The following is an 11,073-nucleotide window of genomic DNA, read 5'->3' as shown; positions in this document are numbered from 1 at the left end:
TGAAATACATGTTATAATGGAGTCTAGACTACTCTCTTTTAGAAAAGCTGATGAAGAGTTAAAGCGTAGAAACGTCGAATCCATTGAACCCACCGCACCAGTTGGCCATCTGCTAATGATTGGTTAGTTTGAAGAGGTTTATCCTGACCTTTTTGTTTATTTGGCCTAAAAAGTCATATTGTGTTTGCGCATGAAAAAAAGTGCTGGTTTTCCTGCTGAATCACTGGCCTTGTGAATTATTGACCATTCAGCAGTGTATTTCTTCTTTTTGTGGCGTCTATTCCATGCGAACAGTAGTTGTTTGTGTTTGACCTTTGAAGTTAGTTACCATATTTTGTTTATTTTGGAACTACACGTTGGCACGTGCATATAAATTCTGTACATGATGCCAGAGGACATATATGTAGGTATGAAGTCCGCACTCCAAACGATGAACGGTGAAAAAGTACCAAGCTGCAGTGAATGTGAGCCGGATTAAGCTCAGGGGATAGTGATCCCCACTCCGACCTCCAAACGACACAAAATAAACCTTTAGTCTTTCTTCATAAACAATGTCTATAGCCCCAATGTAACTATGCTCCACAAAGTTAACAGAATACCGCGGTCTCCTTGCATGGTTTGAACACGAAAGAATGGCAACATTATGAATAAAGGCATCGTTTACATACAATTCCAACGCAATCAACTGATCGTTGGTGGATCTGCGCTCCCTAAAGTCAGCCTGGCAGCTCTCGAGAAGCCACAACCTAGTTTGCATAACAATTTTTGATGTGCCAAAGGCGTATGATACGGCCTGGCGGTACGGCATCTTGAGCGACCTGACGTCGTTGGAGTATCTTTCAAGATGCTGAACACCCTCGCTAGTTACATGTCGCGAAAGAACCTTTCGAGTGAGGTTTGGCAGTGCACTTTCCAATGTATATGGGCAGGAAAATGGCATCCCTCAAGGTTGCGTCTTGAGCTGTGCACTATTTATTGTTCAGATGAACTCTCACCGGAAGGCGTTGCCGCCAACTATTTGCAGTTCGATATATGTAATTGACGTAGAACTATCTTTTAGGTCTTGTAATTTCTCAATTTGTGAATGCCAAGTCCAGCTTGGGGTGAACAAACTTGCTGGCTAGGTGGACACAGACGGTTTTAAACTGAACCCTGGAAAGCGTCCTTGTGTAGTGTTTTCCTGCAAGCGTGATATTAATGTGGAGTCTGAGATTACCTGCCCCGTTCATCTATTCCTCTAAAAAGGAGCACAAGTTTTTAGGTGTTGAATTTGATGAAAACTCACGTTTATTCCACACACCAAAAAAGCCTAAACATAAATGACTGAAAACAATAAACATTCTTAAGGTCCTCTGCCACCAGTCCTATGGTGCAGACAAAGAACTCCTTCTCCGTGTCTTTTCCCCCTTAGTCGGGTCTCGGTTAGACTAGGGTCGGTGTATGAGTCGGCATTGAAACAACACTAAAAATGCTTGATCCAGTGCTCCACACTAGGGCCTGCGATGTGCGTCTGGTGCGTTCCGCACTAACCCCGTCTAGAGTCTGTACGTTGAAAGTACCAAATCATGCCTGGAACATAAATACATGTACATGGATTTCTTAAATGCTTTCAAGGTCTCGTCATTGAGTAACCATCCCTTTAAACCTTACCCCAATGGTACATCTAGAACCCAGCTATTCTCAAATCTTCCATCTGATACCTTGAGCTACTCACTGAGGGTGAGAGAGGAAGCTTCAGGTCTTTCCGTTGGGTTTTTAGATGTAATTACATCATAATCATAATTATCGGAAATTGTACCACCATGGCAACTGCAGCCTGTTGGTTGAGATTTTTCTTTAATGAAAATGGATAAAAGCAGGGTTCCAAGTGCTGTGATTTGCAGCACTTCATGTCCCTGCAGAAAAAATAAAAATGTGCTGAGTTTTACAGTTATACCTCCAAAACGTCAACTATGGTGTCTTGCGCCGTTCATGGTCCTAACTTTAGTTCTTTCAGAACCGTTATCGTACACAGCACTATCTTCTCAGCAGAAGCCTATGACAGTTTAATAACTGTTCAGCACATTCTTAAAAAAACAAATTCTTTGAGCATTGTGCGGGCATTGTCGTCCCCTAAACCGAACAAAACCTCATTGACAATATAGTTTTCAATGCCATATTATCTTTGTAGGCTAATAATTTTCAACTAATCCTGTGCTGGGTTCCACGCCATGCTGGAATCGCAAGGAATGAGACCGCGGATCGAATGGCCGTCGCTGCTGCACTTACAAACAGAGTGGACGTAACAACACTACCCTACACTGACGTTAAAGCACACATAAGACAACAGCTTCGCAAAACAAGAAAAGCCAACTGGGATACACGGCCATACAACAAACTACACGTAATAAAACCACTCTTGGGACAATACACTGTTGACTCAAACAACACCAACATTGAAGTTACCTTAGCTAGGTGACGGATAGACAAAACACACGTACCACACTCACAGCTGCTCACGGGATCTCCAAGATCCCTGTGTAGCAGGGGTGGGGAGGCCCTATACGTGATACACACCCTAATTTTATGCAGTGTCACTCAACATTACACGACGCAAACACTTCAGAAAACTCTACAGACAACATATTACATTACATCCATCATACTTTTTTACGATACGATGCCATGTTTTCTCTTCAGCGCACCTTAGTTTGTCAGAACACTTCTTACAGCTCATCTCATAACACCTGTAGTTTTACCCCTGGTCCTATACACAGGCCACCTTATTTATCTTTTAACCACTCTTGGTCTTCATTCTGGGCCAGTACACCAGCTGTTCTCAGTATTTAATTGATTTGATTCGTGTTTCCTCTAACCAATTTTAGTTGTCACCTGTTCATCAAAACAATTTCTTTGCGTTTTTTCCATAGTTGTCCTTGCGCCATAAAAATCCAACCTTCATCATTATCATCCTAGCTACATGATGTAACATTGTAGTCCGATCACTTCTGTCACTTTCTTTTTTTGTTTTTTGACACGAATTGCGTCGACCGACCTATTTTCTGCTACATCATATAGACTGCACCACCTTGCAACTTACCACAATATGGCCTCGAGCCATTTTTTTTCAATAAAACTCGAAACAACACCCTGTATTTCACTACTGTTGTTTGTCTTGTGGAATATATTGAGTCAGCGAGCACTCAGGCACATGCCATCGCCTCTATGAATTTAGAGTACTGTAAGGCTTGCGCAGTTATTTTACTCTATTTGCCATCACAAATGACATACGACACGCTTCCGCGACTGCATTAGTTTTGTCCTCCTAGAGGCAATCGCAGAATATGGTGTGGATGATGTTGAAGATGTCAGTCTGACGGCATGCCATTTGAAACTAACCCATTTGCAATGGGCGAGTCACGACCGCTTGAACAGGGTGCAAGTCTTTCTTTCCCTGTCAAAGAATGTCGCGACTTTTGTGTTACACCGTTCTCTTTAGTGACCGTTGCTTTGTGTCTTCCTGTTTTGGTGCATCGAATCACAAATTTGAGTTTAATTGTAATCATCGCCTGTATGCGAAAATATTCATCACAAAAATAATCATCACACGTTTGCAGGACAAAGTGTTCATGCTTGGTATAAGTACAAAAAGCAGGAAATGAGAAGTAGATAGAAGTAGTTGCACCTAAACATTGGAACGCATTAAAAAAAACGCCGCACTAAAATCGTCCAGTGCACGGGAGGTCAAGTGGGTGCATGGAAGGAAGCATACGATGCGGCTAACAATTGGTTTTCGCCTTTGTCCCTTGAAGTTGCCTTCGGGTTTCACCGCATGCGCTGCCGGGTTGCCCGTGTGGCTTTCTGATGACGCTCCTTCTGCAAACGATGATCGTGCACCAATCAGCCCTTCATGACGCATGCTCGGACATGGCGAGGGAAAACGCAAGTCACTGGTTTTCCTTCTAAATCGCTGTGGTCCTGTTAAATCGAATCCGCTACGCCGCCTGATATAAACACATTGCTCTGGTCCTTTACTTTTGGGGTCATAGAGCAGCACCACGATGGGGCTCACAAATGTTTTTACTCCGAAGCAGTGTAAGTCTAGCGCCCCCCTCTCCAAGTAAGTCTAGCGCCCCACCAAGTTTTCACGTGTGGAGGGGATCTGCTCGGTACCTGTCCGACGTTCTTTCTGGCCTCACTAACCTGTATTTCACAACTGTTATTCCCCTTTCCACCAGCTATGCTCCTTTCACAAGTTTCCCAATCGGATGGTAGTTGCGCTAGCACCGTTACTGCGTCAAGTAACTGCACGTTTGGGATGGATGCGTGTCGCTCACTGCGAGGAATAATATTGGCGATTCGAGAAGCATCGGCAGGCACAGTAGCACGAATGAATGCCAAAACAACACAAACGCGCGGCCCCAGAACCTACAGCGTGATCTACTTGATTTCAAGCGCGATTTCGATGATGGCCATTTCGGCACCACTTTCAAATTTCGCGATACTATGGCTTCATAACGATGTAATCAAAATCGGAAACGCTAAAGATTCGGATAGAAAGAAGGCGGTGCTTCGGGTTCTGGTCAAACGATTCCCGCAAAATTGATTGATTCATTGATTGTTGGGTTTAACGCGCCGACTGAAACCAGGCGATGAGGCGCGCCGTAGTGGAGGGCTCCGCGTTAATTTTGACCACCTGGGGATCTTTAACGTGCGCCGAAATCTCGTACACACGGGCGTTTTCGCTCTTTGCTTCTATCAGAATAGCGGCCGCCACGGCCGGAAATCGAACCCGCGACCTCGTGCTCAGCGATTCCGGCAAAGTACTTCCACTGTTGAACCTGAGAGCCATGGGGCGGCCACGAGTCGTTCGCGCGCTGAAGGAACGGAGATCATTTTATGAACAAGGCGGAGGACCCCAAAGGCAGAATCAACGTGCCCGCATGTAATCACAAACTGACGAGGAATGGGAAGGTGAGGCAAACTGCCAAAGGTGTAACCGTCAAGGCGATGCACAACGACGCAACACCAAGGACATCGTGGGACTGCACCATTACCACGCCGCCAGGTAGGGGAAAACGCCTTCAACGGTGCTCATTTAAAATTGAAACGCACTTTCCTTGGTTCTAATTGCCACGTCGGTTGCAAAGTGCGCAATAAATTATCATTCGGAAACGAAGTCCGAGAAATCGGAAACGTGAAAATTTCGGATAGAAAGAATGCAGAGCTCCGGCTGCTGGCTGCAGCCTTCCCGGAGAGGGCTTTCAAGGTTAAGGAATTTATTGTGTGCGGAACACGCAAGTAGTCTCTAATAACGAGTACCATGCCCAAGTGCACAACTAGTTGTGGCTACGTGTATCCCACCGGACCAAATTTATCTCCCTCGCCTGAATGCGGTTGATGAGCACCTGATCGCACCCCGTTTGCGTTTTTGGGCATTAGGCGCCTCCCTCACGGGTGCGGCCAGTACACCATCCGAGTCCAGATATTGAACATTCCCATCGATGTGCAAGAAATGCTGCAGTCAATCCCTCGGCGCCTCGAAGATGACAGCGCTGTGGAGGTTAACATAAAGCGCCGACTTATACACAAGCCAAATCACATGTCCGAAATGGTCAAGTCCAAGGGGCATGGGTTAGGAATGGAAAGACGAAAAAGGGTGCGTGCACACGCAGCTATAGGTTTCATTCACTTACTGATGCCATGTACGTTGTGCTGGCGTGTGTTTCAAACGAGGACTTCAAATGGCCAAATGCGACCTCTACGATTTCGCAATGGTTGAGCGGATAGGGTTGGCGTGTTGCACAGACGTAAGATGCCTAAGACAAGGGAGAGGATCAGACAGCTCCACGTTTGTCCTCTAGAATAAAGCTGGTCCTTTCAAGTTGCCTACTATAACTGGCTTAGAAGTATTCATAATTGGAACTTACAAACAAACGTGTTTTGTTTCATGCATGCCGTGGGCTCCGTCCAGTTTCGCATGCCATCCTGCTTGATACAGTGGAACGGCACTAATTTTTTGCCTCGGCCTTTTGCAGTTGCCGGCTCTTCTCACCGCATGTGCCTTCAATTTACGCGAAAGGCTTCCCGATTACGCTTCTCTGCAAAGCCGATCGGAATCTAACCAGCCCGACATGGCGTGAGCTCCTGCATGCCGTGGAGACCACTCTGACGCATGTTCCATGCCCCCTCTAGATCACCTGGACATCTTCAATTAAGTCTGCAACGCCATCAGATATAAAAGCGTGCTCCCATTCGTTCCACTTCAGTGGGCATGAAAGCAACTCTTCAACACGGTTCACACGTGGTTTTCGGGTCTTCGTCCTGCGGGACAGCAAAGGACATTTCTAACACTCCGATACCGCGATTCGTGCTTTTTGCTCGTGGCCACAAGCGCTTCTACAACAATTAAATGAGTGTTTCATGTGTTCAAACTGTTACTGTTGCTGAATGCCGAGTTTCAACTGGGGCCTTCCGAAACTCACCTAGGCATGGGCCAGGGACCAGACGCACCACCCAAGCCAACGTACAATGTCGGGATACAATGGTGTCGGACCTAACAGCTCGCTCAAAGTCGACTAAAGAGCGTCAGGCGCGCATGCTTGATTCCTTGGGCACACTAACCTCGGAATAAGATGAAGCTATTTCAATGGTCTGTAGCATAACAGAGAAGGTAAACTCCGTGGAAGGCAGGATTGAAATTTTGGAAGCTCATGATGAACACCTAACTACAATAAAAGAAACTATTGGCAGGATTCAAAAAGAAAACGGTTTGCCATTAGCACGTTTGATAAACCTGGCTGATAAAGTGGAGAGGGACCGTCTTGTATTGTACAAGGTTCCTGATAAGCCATCTGAAACTCGGGTGGTCTCGGAGAAAGTTAAGATTGTCTTCGTAAAATTCTCTAATAATCTTGGCGATAGCATTATCCATCGTGGTCATAGGGTTGGCACACAGCGTCAGGACACACCTCCTCTAAAAATCCTGAATATTCTCAACAAGAAAATTCAAGTAAAGTGCCGCGAGCCAAAACCAAAGTTAAGAAATGAGGCATCACAATCAGTGAAGAATTCTTGGTATCTACCAAAGATGGGTTTAAACTGCTAGTATATTTTGCGAAACGCTCAACGCCGGATTACAACTTCAAGCTTCGCTGCAACAAGCTAACAATAAACGGCAAGTGTTACGAGTATTGCGAGGAAACCGCTGAAGTAAAAGAAAAGACAAGTTTTAGCAGTGCCCTTAACACTGAATATTATACTTTTTCCAGATGTCTCGCCAAAATAGCTCACCAAAAGTGCAGATAACATGCTGCGGGCACCAAGTAACATTTGCATTCCTTTGACACATATACGAACTGTAGTCCGAAACCACGATTCAATTTATTCAACTGTTGACACTCTTGCCGCTGACAATATTGAATTAGCTGAGACGTGGCAGACCAATCCTGTGCTTAATAGTGATTTTTTTCTGCTCAGAAGTGTGAGAATCTATCTAAATGCAATGGCTCCTCAAAGCGTGGCAGTTGTGTTTTAGTTTCTGTGAACAAACAATTTTCAATGTTTACGTGTCAACGTTGATACCAATGCTGATGTATGTTACCACCCGCCGGCTACGCCACTACGGTTTTTTATTGATATTGAACACACTTTTACATCACTCACGCACGGTTTCGTAATGGTTGATTTTTCGGTGATTACAAATTGCTTTATATTCAGTGGGTTTCACCCGCTATCTCAAGTGACGACCCATTCGAATCATTAAAAGTTCGTGTCACCCTGCTCTACCTTTTCAGTTAACTTGGATTATCACTGGTCCAACAAGAGCAACTGATTCCGCGCCTAACGCGGTTTATCTATTTTACCTAGCGCTCCAGGGCTTCTGAGAAACATCAACTATTTACCGAAGATAAGCAATCACTCCACAATATACATTACCTTAAAGTTTTTAACTCGCTTGTCTTGTAATAAGGCGAAGGGTATTCACATAAGAAAATGTTAACTTTTAGGACAGTAATGATGGTCTAAAGATCATTTACCTCAAAAAAGTATACGTCAAACCCCCCCAGTTTTGTTGCGGTGAAGTCGCTTTATTCGGCTCCGTTCCCGGGCTGCACCGCGCCACCGCCAACCCCTCTTTCACAACTGCTATTCTCCTCGATACTACCGAGCATCTTCGAAAAGTAACGCAGTCGGCTAACAACGGCGATGGTGCCGTTGTCAGGTTATTACAGAGAATGAGCACTAGCGCAAATGGAAGTGAGAACGCCAGAAAACCGCCGAGATCACTGCCGTCTCAAAACCCACATTGTTTAGTAGGTGCGAATTTCTAGCTTTTGAAGAGCGACTTGCCGGGTTTAAACCCAGGCGTGCGCCCGTAATTGAAAGGCTTTGACGGGCTTTAAATGTGCCATTTTCGCCGCTACATTGCACGCCTATATATGCCTCCATCAGCGGTTGCCCTCTCAGCCGTACTCCGTAATCCGCGGTTTGGGTCTAGGTTCGGGTGTTACACAGACAGTAGCGATTCATACAGAAGAAGTGGACCGAAGAATCTCATGTTTGTGCCCCAGAATAAAACTGAATGCCCTAATTTTTTTACTCGCTATGTAATGGTGAATTCAGTTCGCTTGGAGAAAGAAGAATGGTAATTGGAGGCCCGCCGTCCGCCAAAAAATCACGAGTTCGCGCAAAAAACGACGCAAACCGCTGCTGCCGACTTAACCACCTCACATTATGGTTTGTTGAGTAGCTGGAAATCACTCAATTAAAAAGCGCAACTCGCCTGTTTGGAACACCATCGTGGGTAAATAGAGTCATTCCCGGATATAATAAACTCCAAGAGAACTACGAAATACTTCGGTATAGAAATATATTCAAAATATTACATATGCCCATCTGAAGCATATTTGAAAACTACGTACATCACCGAGAGCTTTTTGAGGATAGGAGAAGCGGTTGCTTTGAAATTTGTTTCTGAAATCACGGAAAACACAAAAAATGATGTGGAGACCAGCGAACTTTATAGGCCAAGAAAGAAGTCCTTGAGCTTCCCTTGCTTTAACTTCTGCGTCATGAAGTTGACGTAACTGCCTTAACGCTTACTAACGCTGTGCAGGTGAGAAAGCCCGCGCTAGTCAGTGAGCCACTAGGGCGTGTCCTGTAGACGTTCCCAACCGAGATGGTTCCCACCACGGCGGTTGGGAACGTCTACAGGAGCCCTGATAAGGTCCCCTTCTTCGGTAACAGTGGTACCCTCGGCAATCGCCGCATTGTTGCGATGCGCCGGTGCCTGCACGTTGCCCTAAACAATTACAACTGTACAGTAGTGATCTCGCTAAAGGTGAACACGGGAGTGCGGGGCTGCAGGTGCTATCGGAGAAGCCTACCATTCCCAGCGCGAACTATCACACATGCGCTGGTCGTGGCTAGCGAGACTATGCTTCCAGCGCGCGCAAAGCGTCATCGAAGCGTCTGCGCGTCGTCTGCTATGTTTATCGCGCGTGTAGCGGTGGAGTTTCATAATCAACATCATCATCATAATCATCATCATCCTATCTACGCCCACTGCAGGGCAAAGGAATCTCCCATTATTCTCCAATTACCTCGGTACTGTGCCAACTGTGACCAATTTATCCCCGCAAACCTCTTGATGTCATCTGCCTATCTAACTTTCTGCCGCCCCCTGCAACGCTTGCCTTCTCTAGGGATCCACTCTGTTACCCTTAATGACCAGCAGTTATCTTGCATTCGCATTACATGCCCTGCCCACGTCCATTTCTTCTTAATTTCTACTAATATGTCTTTAACACCAGTTTGCTCCCTGACCCACTCCGCTTTCTTCTTGTTCCTTAATGTTACACCTATCATTTTCCGCTCCATTGCCCGCTGAGTCGTTCTCAATTCAAGTTGAACCCTCTTAGTAAGCCTCCAAGTTTCTGCCGCGTAGGTGAGTAACGGTAAGATGCAGCTGTCATACACTTTCTTCTTCAGCGACAATGGTAGGCTGCTATTCATTATCTGAGAATGTCTGCCATATGCACCCCACCCCATTCTGATCCTTCTAATTATCTCTGCCTCATGGTTGGGATCGGGGGTCACAACTTGGCCTAAGTAGATAAATTCGCTTACAACTTCCACTGCCTCACCACCTATCTCAAACCACTGTGCTGTCCCGAGGTAATTGATCATTACTTTAGTTTTCTGCATATTAAGTTTCGGGCCTACGAATGAGCGGAAACTAGAATCCACAAAAAATTGACCACATCTTTCCCCCGGGGGAGGCCATGGGCTGATGTGACGCATCTGGGCGGTGCTTGTAACGGTTGCGCCGACCATCGCGGTAGCAGACCTGTTTATCTCCATTCAAATCATCGGTGGTCATCGGATGTCATCGGAGCGGCGGCGGTGGAGCGACTGAGAGGAGCAGCGCAGTTATCGCGTTTATATGTACCGCGCGTTAACGGTGAGGGGAATAAGAGAGAGTAGGGCATGCGCATGTCTTAACCGAGCGCGAACGCCCGCTGACGCACAGCTGGCATGGCGAGGGAAGCGAGCGCTAAGATTGCGCTGCGGTGAGAGCGGCGTTACCGCGCAGCAGGCGTGGCGAGGAGAATGGGGGAGTGGCATGCGGACTACGGATATATGGAGGGACAAGGCGAGTCAAGGGGATGCGTCGGATCTAAACTGTTTCCGTGTGAGCGGTAGTTTGTTCTTTAGCTCCAATGCGAAGGTTTCCGCACAGCAGCGTAACTCGCCGACTTGTTTCCTACAGACTCAATCATAAGATCACGCAGATTTTAACAGCACTTTATTTTTGCAAGTGCTTACAATTAGTCTTTTAAATGCACCTAGAAGCAGGTAATTGAACACTTCGAATTCCTGCATGCAGGTTAGGGATACAGGACAGCATTGTTGTCAGTATCGGATCATGTCCCCATGCCCGACAATGACTGCTTCAAGCCAGATGGCAAGGACTGCTAGAGGGCCAATATAAATAACTGATTAACCCTACGTTGCCCCATTTCCGCCTGTGTTCCGCACCTTTTGAACACTATGCCATCAGCGATATTTGTTGCTGTGCCAAGTAATCTT

Source organism: Haemaphysalis longicornis, unplaced genomic scaffold, assembly GCF_048455015.1.
Source record: "Haemaphysalis longicornis isolate Haplotype H1 unplaced genomic scaffold, Haemaphysalis longicornis Haplotype H1 scaffold_16, whole genome shotgun sequence".
NCBI classification, from domain to species: Eukaryota; Metazoa; Arthropoda; class Arachnida; order Ixodida; family Ixodidae; genus Haemaphysalis; species Haemaphysalis longicornis.
This window is presented reverse-complemented; position numbering follows the sequence as displayed.